The sequence below is a fragment of the Procambarus clarkii genome, chromosome 3 (genome assembly GCF_040958095.1).
Source record: "Procambarus clarkii isolate CNS0578487 chromosome 3, FALCON_Pclarkii_2.0, whole genome shotgun sequence".
Lineage (NCBI taxonomy): Eukaryota > Metazoa > Arthropoda > Malacostraca > Decapoda > Cambaridae > Procambarus > Procambarus clarkii.
The window spans coordinates 61076888-61097877 of NC_091152.1; the positions used below are offsets into that span (position 1 = coordinate 61076888).

The 20990-nt window shown below is 47.7% G+C and overlaps 1 long non-coding RNA gene across 1 annotated transcript; it reads left to right on the forward strand.

The window, feature by feature from the left end:
* Nucleotides 1-20159: 20159 nt before the first annotated feature.
* LOC138368285 (uncharacterized) lies at nucleotides 20160-20786 on the forward strand. The gene is made up of 3 exons (XR_011229562.1): nucleotides 20160-20251; nucleotides 20359-20415; nucleotides 20598-20786. It is a non-coding gene; the product is annotated as an uncharacterized lncRNA (long non-coding RNA).
* The last annotated feature ends 204 nt before the right edge of the window (nucleotides 20787-20990 follow it).

The window sequence follows — 20990 nt, forward strand, 5'->3', positions numbered from 1 at the left end:
GCAACTGGTGACATCACCCTGGCAGCTGCTAGTGTGGCTGGCAACTGGTGCCATCACCCTGGCAGCTGCTAGTGTGGCTGCCAACTGGTGCCATCACCCTGGCAGCTGCTATTGTGGCTGGCAGCTGCTAGTGAGGCTGCCAACTGGTGCCATCACCCTGGCAGCTGCTAGTGTGGCTGGCAGCTGCTAGTGTGGCTGGCTACTGGTGCCATCACCCTGGCAGCTGCTAGTGTGGCTGGCAACTGGTGCCATCACCCTGACAGCTGCTAGTGTGGCTGGCAACTGGTGCCATCACCCTGGCAGCTGCTAGTGTGGCTGGCAACTGGTGCCATCACTCTGGCAGCTGCTAGTGTGGCTGGCAACTGGTGCCATCACCCTGGCAGCTGCTAGTGTGGCTGGCAACTGGTGCCATCACCCTGGCAGCTGCTAGTGTGACTGGCAACTGGTGCCATCACCCTGGCAGCTGCTAGTGTGGCTGGCAACTGGTGCCATCACTCTGGCAGCTGCTAGTGTGGCTGGCAACTGGTGCCATCACCCTGGCAGCTGCTAGTGTGGCTGGCCACTGATGCCATCACCCTGGCAGCTGCTAGTGTGGCTGGCAAATGGTGCCATCACCCTGGCGGCTGCTAGTGTGGCTGGCAACTGGTGCCGTCACCCTGGCAGCTGCTAGTGTGGCTGGCAGCTGCTAGTGTGGCTGGCAGCTGCTAGTGTGGCTGCCAACTGGTGCCATCACCCTGGCAGGCAACTGGTGCCATCACTCTGGCAGCTGCTAGTGTGGCTGGCAACTCGTGCCATCACCCTGGCAGCTGCTAGTGTGGCTGGCAACTGGTGCCATCACCCTGGCAGCTGCTAGTGTGGCAGGCAACTGGTGCCATCACTCTGGCAGCTGCTAGTGTGGCTGGCAACTGGTGCCATCACCCTGGCAGCTGCTAGTGTGGCTGGCAACTGGTGCCATCACCCTGGCAGCTGGTAGTGTGGCTGGCAGCTGCTAGTGTGGCTGGCAGCTGCTAGTGTGGCTGCCAACTGGTGCCATCACTCTGGCAGCTGCTAGTGTGGCTGGCAACTGGTGCCATCACCCTGGCAGCAGCTAGTGTGGCTGGCAACTGGTAGTTTGCCTGCCAACTGGTGCCATCACCCTGGCAGGCAACTGGTGCCATCACTCTGGCAGCTGCTAGTGTGGCTGGCAACTCGTGCCATCACCCTGGCAGCTGCTAGTGTGGCTGGCAACTGGTGCCATCACCCTGGCAGCTGCTAGTGTGGCAGGCAACTGGTGCCATCACTCTGGCAGCTGCTAGTGTGGCTGGCAACTGGTGCCATCACCCTGGCAGCTGCTAGTGTGGCTGGCAACTTGTGCCATCACCCTGGCAGCTGGTAGTGTGGCTGGCAGCTGCTAGTGTGGCTGGCAGCTGCTAGTGTGGCTGCCAACTGGTGCCATCACCCTGGCAGGCAACTGGTGCCATCACTCTGGCAGCTGCTAGTGTGGCTGGCAACTGGTGCCATCACCCTGGCAGCTGCTAGTGTGGCTGGCAACTGGTGCCATCACCCTGGCAGCTGCTAGTGTGGCAGGCAACTGGTGCCATCACTCTGGCAGCTGCTAGTGTGGCTGGCAACTGGTGCCATCACCCTGGCAGCTGCTAGTGTGGCTGGCAACTGGTGCCATCACCCTGGCAGCTGCTAGTGTGGCTGGCAACTGGTGCCATCACCCTGGCAGCTGCTAGTGTGGCTGGCAACTGGTGGCATCACCCTGGCAGCTGCTAGTGTGTCTGGCACGCAGTAGCCACACCACACAGGGCACTAACAACTCTCAGATCAGACACAAGGGCCACCATACACTCCACCGGTAGTTATGCTCTCAGTTACACTCTTAACAACCTACATTATATGGTAATTATCTGCTTGCCTCCATCAAGTTACGCACATAAAATATTCCACACTGGAAGAACACAATTAGCGATTGTCAGCGAAGTTCGGCCGCTTCTCGTCCTAAACCATCTCACTTTCCGTTCGCGACTGACCTGTCTACTACGCAACTACATAGATAATACATATGTATTAATACTTTGTTCAATATTTTAGAATCACACAAATTATTTGCATCAGTTATTACGTTAACGTTAACAGACTGTCCTAAACTCGTATGCTAATTCTCTCCGAAAAATACCTTAAATTTTGTTTCGTTTATATATATATATATATATATATATATATATATATATATATATATATATATATATATATATATATATATATATTTTATAGCAATCTTTCTTATAAACATATGTTGTTGAATATGACCGAAAAAGTAAGATTAATAATTCTAACACGAATATTCTCAATATATCTTATGTTTCTCTTCACTGTCGATGGTAATTGAAAAATCAATTCTCCTAAATTCCTTTTTATTTCTAGTCTGACGCCTGAACGTGTTTCGTAGTAACTTATTACATTTTCAAAGACTTTAGTTTACACACACAACTGTAACCTGTAATCACACAAAAATACATCCATACTTATACTCGCTTTGGGTGAGATGATTGACATTTGCACATGATAGAACACGTACCAACGGGTATGAAAACATAAGAATGGAAGTAACTGCAGAAAGCCTTTTTACCCATACTTCCTCTCTCTCTCAGAAAGAGAGAGAGAGAGAGAGAGAGAGAGAGAGAGAGAGAGAGAGAGAGAGAGAGAGAGAGAGAGAGAGAGAGAGAGAGAGAGAGAGAGAGAGAGAGAGAGAGAGAGAGAGAATGCTTTCACAACAAATATTCTATAAATCAAGGTAATTACGTGAGTGAGGCTGAGGCTCTCAGACGGCGTCCCCAACATCCCCTCTCAATATTCATACACATTCAATATTGAACATAATAAAACATTTTCATCAAAATGGAAATAATCAAACAAACTGGGATTTGAGATTAATACGAACAAGGATAAAGGAAAAAATGTAGCTGGCAAAATCTATTTTAAGAACTGACATCGTTAATCCTTAAGAATCCTCAATTGTGAGTGTAAAAAAGTGGAGAGGCGTCCAGGAAAAACAAGAAAAAGATAAAAAAGAAAATAGAAATTGAAAGAAATGCAGTTTCTAAAAAGCGAGAAATGGGATTACCATAAAAGCCTGAGGGAAGAGAGAGAGAGAGAGAGAGAGAGAGAGAGAGAGAGACAGGGACGGGAGTAAAGGAATGCGGATAGGAAAGAGAGGGAAAGGAGGGAGAGGAATGTAGAGAGAAGGTGATAGCCGAGGGAGAGGGAAGGGGAAGCACTGGAACCGGGTATAAGGGAAGCGAGATGTTGTCTGCTGGAGGTCGAACCCATGAGGAAAAAAAAGTAATTTCGATCAATTTTCTCAAATAGTTTTGTGCTATTTATTCTTCCGAATAGTGTGTCTGTTTTCCAACCTTCTGTTTATATTAATGTGTCTGAAAAGTACCTTGCATGTACTGTCTACCCGTATATTTTGTCTACCCTACCTTTCTACCCCTACCTTTCTACCCAACCCTTCTACCTTACCTTTCTACCCATTTTCTTCCTACCCTCTATGTATGACTACACCTTGACTTCCGACCGTCTAATCTGTTCTGTCTCAGCCCTTTTTCCTGACAGTCTTCATTAGGATTTAGTGAATCATATAAATTCTGGTATCGTGGATACAGATATCTTTAGAGATATGGCATTTATACTCCAGTTTGTCATAGTCTGCCATGATTACTTTACCAGAGCTGTTTGCCAACAAACTCCCCTGTGAATAGAGCTTGAAACATGTAATAATTATTTCCCCTGTATGTATGCTTGGGACTACATATCTCATACTCCAGGTCTTGGCAAGCTCTTAAACTACCTTCACTAAGTTGTGCTGCAGATTTTGAAACAGTTGGATCATCTTGTTGACGGGAAGATTAGTCTCCCGCTTGGACAACTTCCCCGTCGATTATAAAATAGAAAACGTAAAATATTTTTTTCAAATTTACACCTGCCTCCTTCCCACCGCTTCACCTATGTACTACACCTTCCCTTTAAGGGGGTCGGATATCCTCCCTTTAAAGGGAAGGTGTAGATGGGTGAGACGATAGACATATTTGATAGTCATGAAAGAGAGATAGCGCATGGGAGTGTTTCCATGTTTCAGCAACACTCACATGTTTGTAGTGAGACATTAAGAGACTTTAGTCTCCTGCAACACTGTGTCTCTCCTTCCCTTAGGTTCTTGGCCCTTACTGCTATGGCTACCTTGTCTCTCTTTGTGTAGCCCTTGTCTCTCTTTGTGTAGCCCTTGTCTCTCTTTGTGTAGCCCTTGTCTCTCTTTGTGTAGCCCTTGTCTCTCTTTGTGTAGCCCTTGTCTCTCTTTGTGTAGCCCTTGTCTCTCTTTGTGTAGCCCTTGTCTCTCTTTGTGTAGCCCTTGTCTCTCTTTGTGTAGCCCTTGTCTCTCTTTGTGTAGCCCTTGTCTCTCTTTGTGTAGCCCTTGTCTCTCTTTGTGTAGCCCTTGTCTCTCTTTGTGTAGCCCTTGTCTCTCTTTGTGTAGCCCTTGTCTCTCTTTGTGTAGCCTTTGTCTCTCTTTGTGTAGCCCTTGTCTCTCTTTGTGTAGCCCTTGTCTCTCTTTGTGTAGCCCTTGTCTCTCTTTGTGTAGCCCTTGTCTCTCTTTGTGTAGCCCTTGTCTCTCTTTGTGTAGCCCTTGTCTCTCTTTGTGTAGCCCTTGTCTCTCTTTGTGTAGCCCTTGTCTCTCTTTGTGTAGCCCTTGTCTCTCTTTGTGTAGCCCTTGTCTCTCTTTGTGTAGCCCTTGTCTCTCTTAGTGTAGCTCTTGTCTCTCTTTGTGTAGCCCTTGTCTCTCTTTGTGTAGCCCTTGTCTCTCTTTGTGTAGCCCTTGACTCTCTTTGTGTAGCCCTTGACTCTCTTTGTGTAGCCCTTGTCTCTCTTTGTGTAGCCCTTGTCTCTCTTTGTGTAGCCCTTGTCTCTCTTTGTGTAGCCCTTGCCTCTCGATTGTCTCTCTGTTAGGGAACTTGAGCATCATAACTTTGCTGCAGAAGATTGGCTTTGCAAACAGATGTTGTATAAATATAAATCGATGGTAATTTATTAAACTTTTTATGATATTGGTTTGTTTGAATTCACAGTAATGTAGTCTTACAAGAATATAATTATTCTATAAGAGAAAATGTCTGTCTGCTTTTCTATTAAAAACTGTAGGCCAGACGGTTGGGGCTAGCCTCACCTAAAATGGCATAGGGAATGGTCTGGGGTAGGGAATGATCATAGGCTGGTCAGTTATGTCAGAGTTCTAAAGTTAACAGCGTGCCAGTGCCACATTCAAACCCCCCAAGACGACTTTTGGCCCCTACCCGCCAGCTACACATCTAAATATCTTCATAACTAACTTTTCAAACAAAAATATTTCATGTAGTAATATGAACCATTTTTCAATAATTTTGGAGAACAAACAGAAATAATTTGATGTCAATAATTTGTCCGTACTTGCATAAAATATTCGATTCCTCCTCAGCTTTAAAGGTTTGTCGCACAAAACCCATTATCAGAGTAAGGGGCAACTATTATTTTTTTTTGTATTTCAAACACTACTGAGCTTCTCTCTCTGGCGACTAACCACACATTAGACAATTATATTTGTTGAAAGAGATTGAGACGGCAGATACATGGTTAGATTAAGAGGTGGATGGATAGATAGATGGCGCGATTGATGGATAGATAAGAGGATTGATGGATAGATGGGTGGGTAAAGGATGAGGAGCTAGAGCTGGGACCATCTCCCTCTCTGCTGGAGGAAGGTGGGTCCAGCTGTCACATACAGGTCAGGATATTTAACTGACAAATTTATTGTTAAAGTTGAAAATATCTCAAATTATTGTATTATTTAATTATACTCAATATTTCGTATTTGTAGCCTTGATTATTTTAAAAGTATATTTTCTCATTAACATGTTGATAATTTTGAATGACAACACTTTAAGTGCTCCACAAATTAGTATATTATTCAATCAATACAAAAATAATAATAATTATTATTCTTTTATTTTTCATTTCCCTTCAACCTTAACACTGGTCAGCAAAATGTATTTTATTCAGCTTTCACGAATACTTCGCTGTGGGCAGGAAATATATATCAAGAGGTCTAATTGTCTTATTATTTATATTCATTATTTATATTAGGATTTTTGTCTCAGGATTGGTACTGAAACCGGTTTGAATATTCAGGATTTTTTCCCTTCACAGAGGTGCAACTGGTACTTTGAGAGAGAACTCTATCAACATCAGAGGTCCGAGACTGTTCAACACGCTTTCACTACACATAAGGGACATAACTGGCCGACCCCTCACAGTGTTCAAGAGAGAACTATCAACATCAGAGGCCAGAGACTGTTCAACACGCTTCCACTACACATAAGGGGCATAACTGGCCGACCCCTCACAGTGTTCAAGAGAGAACTGGATAAGCACCTCCAAAGGAAACCTGATCAACCAGGCTGTGACTCATACGTCAGGCTGCGAGCAGCCGCGTCCAACAGCTTGGTTGATCAGTCCGGCAACCAGGAGGCCTGGTCGACGACCGGGCCGCGGGGACGCTAAGCCCCGGAAGCACCTCAAGGTAACCTCAAGGTAGGTTCACAGAATACGATATTCCAATCATGATTATTTTTTAGTTTCCATCACTGCTGCTGCGTAGTAGTAGTAGTAGTAGTAGTAGTAGTAGTAGTAGTAGTTGTAGTAGTAGGCATCCACCAGTCTCAGGAGATTATAGAGTTGCGCTCTGGTTGTAGGTCTGTTGTGGCCTCACCAGGGCGCAAAGCCAGGGTAGGTTGATACAAGGGAGAAGATGTCACCCATGCAGAAGGCCCCCTCCCCCCTCTCCACGGCGCCAAAAGTTCTGCTGGGGACATAAGCGTTAAGTGTATAGAGGGCTCGAACCTGGGTCATTCTCGTTTGTTATGCAAGCGGCAAAAGACCTTGCCCATTACACCACACGGTTGTTATTCATTATGGAATTAGAATCAATAAATCCCAATGTTGGGAAGGCGTTGTTGACGCTTTCTGGCATCAACAACGCTGCAAAGTCAACCAATAGTACCAAGCTGACGAACATTGCTCACTGGACCTTCCCTTTACACCAACGGAACATTTTTGACGATCTTATGCATAAACACTTTATTATATTATTTATTATACACTTTTATTTGTTTTATTAATTTGTTTAATTATTATTAATTTGTTTATTATACACTTAAAATACAAAACTTTATTGGACGCAATTTTAGTATGAGGCTGGTGACAAATGTTTATATTTAAAAAAGATGTTGTAAATGTATGTGTAATGACAGACGATGAGTCACAATAACGAGGCTGATGATATAATGACCAAACCACACATTAGAAGATGGAGTAAACGACGACGTTTCGGTCCGTCCACGACCATTATCAAGTCGTGTGATTGATAATGGTCCACGACGGACTGAAACGTTGCCGTTTCTACAACTTTCTGATGTTTGGTCATCATATAGCTAATGACTTCCAATATTACTCGAACAAAATAGAATCTCCGGTTTATAACATATTTTTGTATTCAAAATATGCAGTTCTAGTTTGCAGACTTTAAAGAAAATTCTAGTGAGTGATGTATATTCAAATATATGAAGATTAATTATGAATTAACATTTATTGTTTATTACTTGAATTTAATATTAAAAGATAGATGCCACAAATAAGAATGTCATCGATGTCAACGAATACCAGCCACAAATTTATACAATTACCAGAAAATAAATATTTATTTTTTCAATTTTCTTTTTATTGTATGTACACAATAATATTACCTCATTTCTCTCAAGCCATCTTCACTTCCCTTTTATTCGCAGGTAATCCTTAACCCTATCACAAGTCTGGAGGAGTTTATTGTTCCCAACACCCCCCCCCCCCCTCGCCGGGTCGCAGTGTGAAGGAAACTTGGCTCTAAGATGTCCTTCAGTGATCTGTCTTTGATCCACGATAATCACAGATATCCATGATCAAAAGTATCTTTGATCCATCAGAGGTATTTGAGGGAAGATTTGCCACGCTGACAAATCCCGTAGGTGGTCTTCAGCCGTCCCATAAGGTGAGATGTTCTGGTGAGATGTTCTTGGTGAAAAGCTTCAGCTATACATGGAAAAAAACAGGAGAGGAAGAGTTATCCTCTAATTCTTGTTTAGTGCCCCGTGTCAGGTTTAAGAGGACTTATCTGGGTTTTATGGTGGACTATCATAGTTTACAATGGATGGAGGATCTCCTCTTTATATCCCCTCGGTTCCTGAAATTAGTCCATAGGTCTTCCTGGTGTTGTCGTTACTGCTGATGAGCGGCTTCGTACATGTACCCATGGAGTAGGGCAGCGATTACTGGCGCGATAGAGGATGACTCGATGAGAAATGAAGATATGCGGGTAGATTTGTGGGGCTTGTGGTAGATATTGGTCGGTAGGCTTCTTCTCGGTGGTTCATTGATGTTAACTCTGGTGACCAGAAGTAGGGAGGGGTGTGGTACCCCTGGACCCCAGGTGTGGGGGGGGGGTGGAACCCCTGGACCCCATGTAACGGGGGGTGGGGGAAATAGCTCTATCTTGTCCATTATTCCACCCCCCCAGTTAACTAACGAGGCCGGGGGAAACAGCTCTCTCTAATCCGTTATCCCGTCCCCAGTTAGCTAACTATTCTAGAGCACTCCCAGAGTTCCTAAGGCAACCTCTCTCGTTCACCACCTTGTAACCTAGGTATTTGACTACCTAGGTACTAAGACTACAAGGCGTCGTAACTGGATCAGCTACCCGAAACTCTAGAGAGAACTCTAGAATACAGAATCATTGCCACAAACGTATAAGAGAAAACGAAAGGAAAGAAATGAATAGTGAAGTAATTAGTGAGGGTTTGGGGTGAGAGGGAGAGAGTTGGGAAGGAGCGAGGAGGGTCATTAGTTGAAAGTGAGAGTTTAGAGAGGGGTGGAGGGAGAGGAGTAGATAGGTAGAAGGAGAAGAGTAGATAGTAGAAGTAGAAGAGTAGATAGTAGAAGACGAAATGCTGCCACCATCCATTCATGATCATTACATACAAGACAAGGAATGGAACTTGTCTGTATCAAAATATTCTCAAAAGATGTTATTACCATGTATCAACTCCAAACATGTACTCATTAATATCTTGAATCTAGTAACCACCGAGGCTTTCTCACCTCAACTCAACTCTAGGGACACAGTGAACGACCATTTAAATAATAAATTCAACAATTATATTTTTCATGATAAATATCATAACTTAAGCAATCCAATTAAAATGTTAAAGATTAATATTCAAAGTGAGTCATCCTCCAAGAATCTGAGAACACTACAATTGACTGCCCCTGATCGTCACACAACACTTGTAAAACACGACAAGTCACCTTAATGTTCACTCACCGAGGACTGAGTCTAAGTCGAATAGAGGGGGGGGGGGGTCTGTAGTTGACAGAGACTCCCGCCCTGCCGGCCGACAGCCTCCCTGCTAGGGCCGTCTCCTCTGCTCTGCTCGTCTGCTGTTCCTTCTCTTAATGCTCTCTGCTCGATAGTTCTCCGAGTATTTATTGGGGAACCTAGTAGCTAACTCCGCCCACAAATAGATAGCCTCCGGCACTCTACCAAGCCACTCCTTAAACGTTGGCATGTTTGAAGGCTACCCGGCTCCAATTATACGCTTAGCGGAAGCAAGGTGAAATTCTCATGATCTGACCTCAGGTCACTTGGGGTCATTAACGGTTAGAGGTGTGAGATCTCCGCCGACAACTTGGCGCCTTTCCAAATCCCTGTCTGTGACTCATATTCTATATATATTTTAAATAAACTAACCCAAACACTTTTACAGTGTTACATCTCCCCTTTTCCCCGAAATAAAGTTTTTGCAACACTGCTAAAGCAAGCTAGCTGTGTGCAACAACTTTATTAACGAAAAAAAAAATACATCCTAGCTAAACAAATATACATCATCCTACTCTAAAAATGAAATATGTAGACAGACGTCCATTGTCTCTGGCTGGGCGACGTCACTGCTTGGTCTTGTAGATAATCCTGTACCACATTTCTTCAACACAACTGCCTCCGTCGCTTCTCCGTCGTTAACGCACAACAACCCTTGGTCAACCCGAAAGCCGTTACTACTTGAACTGTGCACAGGACCGTGGAATTCGGTTGTCCCAGCTGATCTGTAATTGGCCCTACGTCAGTCACCATGAGAGACGTATATTGGGGTTCTTCACAGCTATAGGGACTACAAGTTTCGAGACCTTCATATAGTTGCCAACAGTAGAAATCCCATCCTACTCTTCTTCCTCCCTGTTGCTCCAGCAAGCCTCCTTCAGAGAGCTACTTCTGACAGCCACATCAAGTCCGCATGACACAGGAAGAATCACTCAACAGAGCAACATGCTTGCAGGAGGGGCGGCCAGTTAAGGCAAACGATCCTGTCTTGCAATTACGCTCCATGCAATGATGCTGATACCAGTAAGGGACACTAGGCATCCTGTCTCACTCAGCTTGGTCTTATCTTCTTCTTCTTTCTTCTCTCTTCTTTCTTCTTTCTTCTCTCTTCCTTCTTCTCTCTTCTTTCTTCTTTCTTCTTTCTTCTCTCTTCTTTCTTCTCTCTTCTTTCTTCTCTCTTAATTCTTCTCTTCCTCCTCCCATGGGTCTTTGACAAGCGACCTGGGGTCCATTGGGGTCTGTCCGTCCTGGGGTCCATCCTGGGTAGACCGATGTTGGTGGGACAGACTGGAGTCGTTGTTGCTCCTCTTCCATCTTTACTGGGTCGTCTGGGGTCGTCTGCAGAACGACCTGGGGTCCACTGGTCTCTCTAGAGTTTCGGGTAGCTGATCCAGTTACGACGCCTTGTAGTCTTAGTACCTAGGTAGTCAAATACCTAGGTTACAAGGTGGTGAACGAGAGAGGTTGCCTTAGGAACTCTGGGAGTGCTCTAGAATAGTTAGCTAACTGGGGACGGGATAACGGACTAGAGAGAGCTGTTTCCCCCGGCCTCGTTAGTTAACGGGGGGTGGGGGAAATAGCTCTATCTTGTCCATTATTCCACCCCCCAGTTAACTAACGAGGCCGGGGGAAACAGCTCTCTCTAGTCCGTTATCCCGTCCCCAGTTAGCTAACTATTCTAGAGCACTCCCAGAGTTCCTAAGGCAACCTCTCTCGTTCACCACCTTGTAACCTAGGTATTTGACTACCTAGGTACTAAGACTACAAGGCGTCGTAACTGGATCAGCTACCCGAAACTCTAGAGAGAACTCTAGAATACAGAATCATTGCCACAAACGTATAAGAGAAAACGAAAGGAAAGAAATGAATAGTGAAGTAATTAGTGAGGGTTTGGGGTGAGAGGGAGAGAGGTGGGAGGAGCGAGGAGGGTCATTAGTTGAAAGTGAGAGTTTAGAGAGGGGTGGAGGGAGAGGAGTAGATAGGTAGAAGGAGAAGAGTAGATAGTAGAAGTAGAAGAGTAGATAGTAGAAGACGAAATGCTGCCACCATCCAATCATGATCATTACATACAAGACAAGGAATGGAACTTGTCTGTATCAAAATATTCTCAAAAGATGTTATTACCATGTATCAACTCCAAACATGTACTCATTAATATCTTGAATCTAGTAACCACCGAGGCTTTCTCACCTCAACTCAACTCTAGGGACACAGTGAAAGACCATTTAAATAATAAATTCAACAATTATATTTTTCATGATAAATATCATAACTTAAGCAATCCAATTAAAATGTTAAAGATTAATATTCAAAGTGAGTCATCCTCCAAGAATCTGAGAACACTACAATTGACTGCCCCTGATCGTCACACAACACTTGTAAAACACGACAAGTCACCTTAATGTTCACTCACCGAGGACTGAGTCTAAGTCGAATAGAGGGGGGGGGGGGGGTCTGTAGTTGACAGAGACTCCCGCCCTGCCGGCCGACAGCCTCCCTGCTAGGGCCGTCTCCTCTGCTCTGCTCGTCTGCTGTTCCTTCTCTTAATGCTCTCTGCTCGATAGTTCTCCGAGTATTTATTGGGGAACCTAGTAGCTAACTCCGCCCACAAATAGATAGCCTCCGGCACTCTACCAAGCCACTCCTTAAACGTCGGCATGTTTGAAGGCTACCCGGCTCCAATTATACGCTTAGCGGAAGCAAGGTGAAATTCTCATGATCTGACCTCAGGTCACTTGGGGTCATTAACGGTTAGAGGTGTGAGATCTCCGCCGACAACTTGGCGCCTTTCCAAATCCCTGTCTGTGACTCATATTCTATATATATTTTAAATAAACTAACCCAAACACTTTTACAGTGTTACACCCAGGTGTAGGGGGTGTGGTACCCCTGGACCCCAGGTGTAGGGGGTGTGGTACCCCTGGACCCCAGGTGTAGGGGGTATGGTACCCCTGGACCCCAGGTGTAGGGGGTGTGGTACCCCTGGACCCCAGGTGTAGGGGGTGTGGTACCCCTGGACCCCAGGTGTAGGGCGTGTGGTACCCCTGGACCCCAGGTGTAGGGGGTGTGGTACCCCTGGACCCCAGGTGTAGGGGGTGTGGTACCCCTGGGCCCCAGGTGTAGAGGGTGTGGTACCCCTGGACCCCAGGTGTAGGGGGGGTGGTACCCCTGGACCCCAGGTGTAGGGGTGTGGCACCCGTGGACCCCAGGTGTAGGGGGTGTGGTACCCCTGGACCCCAGGTGTAGGGGGTGTGGTACCCCTGGACCCCAGGTGTAGGGGTGTGGTACCCGTGGACCCCAGGTGTAGGGGTGTGGTACCCCTGGACCCCAGGTGTAGGGGGGGTTTTACCCCTGGACCCCAGGTGTAGGGGTGTGGTACCCGTGGACCCCAGGTGTAGGGGGTGTGGTACCCCTGGACCCCAGGTGTAGGGGGGTGGTACCCCTGGACCCCAGGTGTAGGGGGTGTGGTACCCCTGGACCCCAGGTGTAGGGGGTGTGGTACCCCTGGACCCCAGGTGTAGGGGGAGTGGTACCCTGGACCCCAGGTGTAGGGGTGTGGTACCCGTGGACCCCAGGTGTAGGGGGTGTGGTACCCCTGGACCCCAGGTGTAGGGGGTGTGGTACCCCTGGACCCCAGGTGTAGGGGTGTGGTACCCGTGGACCCCAGGTGTAGGGGTGTGGTACCCCTGGACCCCAGGTGTAGGGGGGGTGGTACCCCTGGACCCCAGGTGTAGGGGTGTGGTACCCGTGGACCCCAGGTGTAGGGGGTGTGGTACCCCTGGACCCCAGGTGTAGGGGGGGGTGGTACCCCTGGACCCCAGGTATAGGGGGTGTGGTACCCCTGGACCCCAGGTGTAGGGGGTGTGGTACCCCTGGACCCCAGGTGTAGGGGGTGTGGTACCCCTGGACCCCAGGTGTAGGGGGTGTGGTACCCCTGGACCCCAGGTGTAGGGGTGTGGTACCCCAGGTGTAGGGGGTATGGTACCCCTGGACCCCAGGTGTAGGGGGTGTGGTACCCCTGGACCCCAGGTGTAGGGGGTATGGTACCCCTGGACCCCAGGTGTATGGGGTGTGGTACCCCTGGACCCCAGGTGTAGGGGGTATGGTACCCCTGGACCCCAGGTGTAGGGGGTGTGGTACCCCTGGACCCCAGGTGTAGGGGTGTAATACCCCAGGTGTAGGGGGTATGGTACCGCTGGACCCCAGGTGTAGGGGGTGTGGTACCCCTGGACCCCAGGTGTAGGGGGTATGGTACCCCTGGACCCCAGGTGTATGGGGTGTGGTACCCCTGGACCCCAGGTGTAGGGGGTATGGTACCCCTGGACCCCAGGTATAGGGGGTGTGGTACCCCTGGACCCCAGGTGTAGGGGTGTAATACCCCAGGTGTAGGGGGTATGGTACCCCTGGACCCCAGGTGTAGGGGGTGTGGTACCCCTGGACCCCAGGTGTAGGGGTGTGGTACCCGTGGACCCCAGGTGTAGCGGTGTGGTACCCCTGGACCCCAGGTGTAGGGGTGTGGTACCCCTGGACCCCAGGTGTATGGGGTGTGGTACCCCTGGACCCCAGGTGTAGGGGTGTGGTACCCGTGGACCCCAGGTGTAGGGGTGTGGTACCCCTGGACCCCAGGTGTAGGGGGTGTGGTACCCCTGGACCCCAGGTGTAGGGGGGTGTGGTACCCCTGGACCCCAGGTGTAGGGGTGTGGTACCCCTGGACCCCAGGTGTAGGGGTGTGGTACCCGTGGACCCCAGGTGTAGGGGGTATGGTACTCCTGGACCCCAGGTGTAGGGGGGGTGTGGTACCCCTGGACCCCAGGTGTAGGGGGTGTGGTACCCCTGGACCCCAGGTGTAGGGGGTGTGGTACCCCTGGACCCCAGGTGTAGGGGGTATGGTACCCCTGGACCCCAGGTGTAGGGGGTGTGGTACCCCTGGACCCCAGGTGTGGGGGGTGTGGTACCCCTGGACCCCAGGTGTAGGGGGTGTGGTACCCCTGGACCCCAGGTGTAGGGGTGTGGTACCCCAGGTGTAGGGGGTATGGTACCCCTGGACCCCAGGTGTAGGGGTGTGGTACCCCAGGTGTAGGGGGTATGGTACCCCTGGACCCCAGGTGTAGGGGTGTGGCGCTGCCGTAGACGGTGGACGACCTCGGGGTCTTCTCTAACAGGTGGGCACTACACCCTACGAACAAACCCTGGCACTACACCCTAGGACCACACCCTGGCACTACACCCTAGGACCACACCCTAGCACTTAACCCAATCACTACACCATGGCACTACACCCTAGGACCACACCCTGGCACTACACCCTAGGACCACACCCTGGCACTTCACCCAATCACTACACCATGGCACTACACCCTGGGACTCCCTGTGCACTACACTCTGGCACTACACCCTGGCACTACACGTTGGTACTACACTCTGGCACTACACCCTTGGACTACACCCTGGCACTACACCCTGGCACTTCACCCTGGCACTACACCTTGGCAATACACCCTGGCACTACATTCTGGGACCACACCTTGGCACTACACCCTGCCACTTCACCCTGGCACCACACCCTGGCACTTCACCCTGGCACTACACCCTGGCACTTCACCCTGGCACTTCACCCTGGCACCACACCCTGGCACTTCACCCTGGCACTACACCCTGGCACCACACCCTGGCACTTCACCCTGGCACTACACTCTGGCACCACAACCTGGCACTTCACCCTGGCACTACACCCTGGCACTACACCCTGGCACTACACCCTGGCACTACACCTTAGCACTACACCCTGGCACTACACCCTGGCACTTCACCCTGGCACTACACCCTGGCACTACACCTTAGCACCACACCCTGGCACTACACCCTGGCACTTCTGTTGTAATCCACAAGTTAGTAGGGATTATTAGCTAGAGGATCATTACTACAACACTTAACGAATGATGATTGGAAGTACTTGTTAAGTAAACAGACTATGGATCACATCCAGGAAAGGTCAAGAGATTAAGACCGCAGCTGCTTAGCCAAACTAATAATTCCTGGGAAGAGGACTCAGGCTTCTAGGATCAAGGTTCCGCTTCCAGGGATAAGGTTAATCGGATTATACCTTCCTTGAGAGGCGGGGTGAATTGTTTGAGGCCAGGGCTGACTGAAGACAGTCTGGTTGTGGGAGTGGAACTGGCAAGTCCTCCGAGGTCTCCGTTTGTGGCAGCAGCGAAGTGTAGCAGACAGCTATGCGAGAACCTGATGTGATCTTAGTGACCAAGTTAAGTCTGCAGTTTGTGAGTATTGAATGTAAGACTAACCGGGTGTGGAGCGTTGTAGTAATCATTCCGTATTAGAGACTTAGGCGGAAGTTACGAGTGTGGGTGGTGATCGCGGAGGTCAAGTGGTCTATGGGTATTGGAAGTGTATTGACCTAATAGAGTATGTTAATATGTTATTATTTGTCAGAGTCTATTCTTTGTAATTAAAGGACAAAACCCGACGGCCTTTAAATACCTTCCATATGTTCGCTCATTGTGTTCCAGTACAAACCTAGTGGTACGCCTCGAGGGTCTGGTGTGTGTAGGAGTACATGGTGGTAGTAACGGTTGCTGAGGCAAGGTGTTATGTGTTGTGTAATCGCTGTGTTCGGAATGAATCGGGGTTCAGCGTCACGACACTTCACCCTGGCACTACACCCTGGCACTACACCTTCGCACTACACCCTGGCACCACACCCTGGCACTACACCCTGGCCACCACACCCTGGCACTACACCCTGGCACCACACCCTGGCCACCACACCCTGGCACTACACCTTCGCACTACACCCTGGCACTACACCTTCGCACTACACCCTGGCACCACACCCTGGCACCACACCCTGGCACTACACCCTGGCACCACACCCTGGCCCTACACCCTGCCACTACACCCTGGCACTACACCCTGGCACTACACCCTGGGACCACACCCTGGGACCACACCCTGGGACCACACCCTGGCACTACATGCTGGGACCACACCCAGGCACTACACCCTGGCACTACTCCCTGGGACCACACCCAGGCACCACACCCTGGCACCACACCCTGGCGCTACACCCTGGCACTACACCCTGGCACCACGCCCTGACACTACACCCTGGCACTACACCCTGGCACCACACCCTGGCACTACACCCTGGCACCACACCCTGGCGCTACACCCTGGCACTACACCCTGGCACTACACCCTGGCACCACACCTTGGCACTACACCCTGGCACTACACCCTGGCACCACACCCTGGCACTACACAGAGATAAATACACCAAACTGACAAGTAAAATCGCTTAAAGCCGCGATTAATCTGCACCAGAGAGTGTTCAGTTGCCTCTGTAGTCAACACCAGAAGAGCCGTCACGAGGGTCCACACACACCAGGGCCACTCATCATCCATAATTAGAATAAAGGTCAATAATACACAGAAGTCAGACCGGTGCGAGAATCAATACTACTCTGGAGACTCTCGAAGGGAATTATGTCTCCCTGACCTGAATGTCTTAATGGGATGTGTGGAATATGTCTCTTTCTACAAACATCCTTTGTTATAATAACTCTTATCTGGGTTAAACTGACTTAATAACTTTCCCGCCACAGGCACTACACACTGTATTAAACTGTCATATGAAATGTGACATGAACTGTTTCACGGTAAGTGAACACGTGTAATTCATAGTGAATGAATTATGAGTTCACTTATTGTGAAACAGTTCGTCTTATTATTTATAATCTTATATAATCTTTTATAATCATATTATATTCAATATAACATAATCTATATAATATATGCATTTTATATAATAATTAATTTATATATTAATCAAATTATAAATTGATCAGATTATATAATCGTCATATTTTATATAATAAACATATTTTATATAACCCTACCATTATGAATACCAGTTAAACGTATTAACTAAATCATTTAATTATATATATTGAAAATTACCAACTTGAATAAATTATGATATTCAGGAAAAGTTGGAATGGAAAATATTATATGAAGAAAAATTAGTTTAAAACTTATATGAAAAGTACATAAAACAGAGAATAATAGTTGTCATGGTTGTGGTGGTGGTCGCTGTCATGGTTGTGGTGGTGGTCGCTGTCATGGTTGTGGTGGTGGTCGCTGTCATGGTTGTGGTGGTGGTCGCTGTCATGGTTGTGGTGGTGGTTGCTGTCATGGTTGTGGTGGTGGTCGCTGTCATGGTTGTGGTGGTGGTCGCTGTCATGGTTGTGGTGGTGGTCGCTGTCATGGTTGTGGTGGTGGTCGCTGTCAAGGTTGTGGTGGTGGTCGCTGTCATGGTTGTGGTGGTGGTCGCTGTCATGGTTGTGGTGGTGGTCGCTGTCATGGTTGTGGTGGTGGTCGCTGTCATGGTTGTGGTGGTGGTCGCTGTCATGGTTGTGGTGGTGGTCGCTGTCATGGTTGTGGTGGTGGTCGCTGTCAAGGTTGTGGTGGTGGTCGCTGTCATGGTTATGGTGGTGGTCACTGTCATGGTTGTGGTGGTGGTCGCTGTCATGGTTGTGGTGGTGGTCGCTGTCATGGTTGTGGTGGTGGTCGCTGTCATGGTTGTGGTGGTGGTCGCTGTCATGGTTGTGGTGGTGGTCGCTGTCATGGTTGTGGTGGTGGTCGCTGTCATGGTTGTGGTGGTGGTCGCTGTCATGGTTGTGGTGGTGGTCGCTGTCATGGTTGTGGTGGTGGTCGCTGTCAAGGTTGTGGTGGTGGTCGCTGTCATGGTTGTGGTGGTGGTTGCTGTCATGGTTGTGGTGGTGGTCGCTGTCATGGTTGTGGTGGTGGTCGCTGTCATGGTTGTGGTGGTGGTCGCTGTCATGGTTGTGGTGGTGGTCACTGTCATGGTTGTGGTGGTGGTCGCTGTCATGGTTGTGGTGGTGGTTGTGGTGGTCGCTGTTATGGTTGTGGTGGTGGTCGCTGTCATGGTTGTGGTGGTGGTTGTGGTGGTCGCTGTCATGGTTGTGGTGGTGGTCGCTGTCATGGTTGTGGTGGTGGTCGCTGTCATGGTTGTGGTGGTGGTTGTGGTGGTCGCTGTTATGGTTGTGGTGGTGGTTGCTGTCATGGTTGTGGTGGTGGTCACTGTCATGGTTGTGGTGGTGGTTGTGGTGGTCGCTGTCATGGTTGTGGTGGTGGTCGCTGTCATGGTTGTGGTGGTGGTCGCTGTCATGGTTGTGGTGGTGGTCGCTGTCATGGTTGTGGTGGTGGTCAGTAGTAGGGTGTAAGCGCCACAGGGGAATTTTTTTTTCCTGGGAGAAAATTCCCCTGTAGCGCTTCGGGGTTTCAGGTGAATTTGTAAATTCCCCTGTAGCGCTTTAGGGTTTTCAGGTGAATTTGGGGATTCACAGATTTGGAATTAGGGAATTCTTATAATGAAAAATAATGTCATACGAGTTTGTTAAAGTTCTTATGAGAAAAATAATTTCCGAGACATAGAAGTTTGTTAAGGCCTTATGGGACAAATTCAAGTAACGTATGTAGCTCTTTAGGGCTTCCAGGAGAACTCTACGGACATGTTTTACATGTTTTCAACTTACAAAATCCGTCTGTGTAAGCCATAGTTTTCATGTAAATTTAGAAAATCACCTGTGTAAGTCATGGTTTTCAGGGTTTCGTACATCACACCCCCCTCCCTCCCCCCTTACCTCGCAATCTCTCGCGTCACCTTTATTTACCTTACGCCCGGCCAGCCAGTCGGCTCTTATCTTATCTTATCTTCTTCATAATATCTGGACCGTCCCTCCTCTCTCTCTCTCTCTCTCTCTCCTCTTCATATTATTCCCTCTTCCTATTTTCTGACATACTAATATTTTATTCCTTTTTCATTAACCTGTCAGTTTTATACAAATCAACCGAAGCATCTCAATGTAACCTTTAATACTGAAACTGCCTCAGAGACTATCTAAGCTGGCCCCAGCTACCTGCCCCAGGCTATCTGCCCGAGGCAATCATCACCTGATTACCTGCCCCAGACATCTACCAGTCATTGTCGGCGTTCGCCACCGTAATAATTTATATATATATATACATTAAGCGTTAATAAAACTTATTTATTTATTTATAATTTATTTAGTCATCTAATTCATAGTTTACACAATTTATAATAAAAGAGTTTATTCCCAGTATTCGCCAATCATTCTCGCTATTAATAAAACAGCCAAACGCTCACTCAGGGGCACACTATCGTTATTACGCTCATTCAGGGGCCCCCTCAGATCGCCGAAGTCTCAGAGGCCTACACTTTCAGTCAACATTCAATCTTCATCCTGTTCACAAGGTTCCCCTAGCCTAGTCATATCATCATGTCAGTGTGTCCTCTGTGCCTGTCTCCTATCAACAACGAAATCGGGCATGTGTGTCAAACACGATGTTTAACATGCCTAGGTGAAATGTCCATCAACGCTCTTCAAGAATGCAGACTGTACTGTATAGGATGCAACGGGCCTACACCGCCTGGACATTTTGACGTAACCTGTACCAGCTGCGGACAACTCTATTGTGCAAATCGTAAGTACCGCTTTTTCTCGCACATTCAATAAACTTTCAAAGAAAATATATATCCGAAACACACATACATACAGACAGACAGTCAATTTATATATATTATTTTCATTTCAGTTCATGGTTCTACTTCCTGCCCGTACTGTCGTTTCTCCGTTAACCGGGAACCTCCCACCGAAGCCAGAAACGTCATTGAACCTCCACCCAAACGCCGTCGCATCATAAATAACCGTACGTTTTCACAATAATTTGCGTAATTTTAAAAGTTAATAATTGTATTTTTAACAAGTGTATAAACAAGTAATAAGTACTCATACAGAAAAATATTTCAATTACAGGAGTTCCTATTCGTGATCAAGAGAATCTCATACTTGGTGGAATCAACATCCCAGCTCGTAAGTAATATTATTATTTATCTGTAATTCAGTTTTTCCTCTTATTTAAACTTTTTGTTTTTCCTCTTAATAATAATTCCTCTTATTTACACAATATTTTCCATTAAGGTTTTCAAATCCTCTTATTGTTTTCAAATTTGTTTTCCTCTTAATGTTTATTCATTGCTAATATTATATTACAGAATCTCCCCTGGATTCAACCCAACCCTCTGAGTGGAGCACACCTGTACGCAGTCAACCCCAGCTGTCCCAGGAGCTAGAAGAAGATGCACCAGACGGCAACCAGCAGGCATCCTCAGATGAAGAAGAAGAAGACAATCAACCCCCTGTTCACGACATATCAGATGAAGAAGTCAACGCTCCAGATTCCCCAGAGGTACTTAACTTAGATAACGTTGTTCCACGAGTGTTAGAAGTCATTAACCATTTCGAAGGAGCATTCTCGAGGCATTCTTTCTCCATTCCCGGTCATTTAGACGCCGACCCCAGCATTTATATAAATAGGTATAGGGAATTTTTTATAGAATATATAGACAATCAGTTCAGACAAATACAGGAAGAATTCCCTCCCTCAT